Below are 948 nucleotides of genomic sequence, written 5' to 3'. Positions count from 1 at the left end.
CAACTTTTTGCAGCATTGCTCATCTTGAGAGTTTCCTGTCTAATTTAATGATCAAAATTATTTTCAGATCTCTGTATCTACCAAAACTTTTTGATATTTCAGCAAAATCGTTCTTTCCGTTCTTTCGTTCGTGTAAGATTGCAACCTAAAATCCGTGATTGTTCAACACATGGATTAATAAGACAAGATTTGTTACGTCTTATAGTTAGTACGTTGAAGATGTTTCATTGATGTATCGTGTTTCATTGTAAAAACCAACGGTCGCAAAGAAAATTGATTTAGAATGCTCTAAAGACTCTCTAACTTTCTTTTTCTATTCTTAATTTTTCCCCAAAGAGTTTACGCAGGAAAGGGAAGTGCCGTGCTGTTTTACGGTATCATTGGATTGATTTTTTGAAGCGGAAAGATGGTCAATACGATGGATAGAGAATTGCCACTGGCTTTCGTCGAAGACAGCCGAACAGAGCGCCGGAGAGTGAATGAAACGAGTGAAAGTGAATAAGTCGAAGCGGAGATTGTGTGTGATTATATACGTGGGTAATGCCGATACACGATAGACGCGCTTCATTGATGAAGTGACGGGATGAGATATGAGGCAATATCGACATCGAAAGCATCGCGTGCAATTTCGTAAAGATTGATTCAGCTCGTAAAAAGAATCATTAACGAACTTTGACGATGCTATCAGTTAATTAAATTTCTACTTATATTATATTGAAATTTCTATTCTAACTGTGGAACTAATTATAATATAATACGGGAAAAATTATTCTACCTGTAATAACAGTTGAAAAAATTACGCAAAGTTGTGATACATATTTTCAATATATCACAAAATTAATGTAACTGTACCATTTGTCAATATAATCAATTAGTACACTTTTAGAAATGTGACCACGAGCTTCCTTTACATGTAAATGAAGCTCGTGATTATGAATAAAAAGTAAT

Source organism: Trachymyrmex septentrionalis, unplaced genomic scaffold, assembly GCF_001594115.1.
Source record: "Trachymyrmex septentrionalis isolate Tsep2-gDNA-1 unplaced genomic scaffold, Tsep1.0 scaffold97, whole genome shotgun sequence".
Lineage (NCBI taxonomy): Eukaryota > Metazoa > Arthropoda > Insecta > Hymenoptera > Formicidae > Trachymyrmex > Trachymyrmex septentrionalis.
This window is presented reverse-complemented; position numbering follows the sequence as displayed.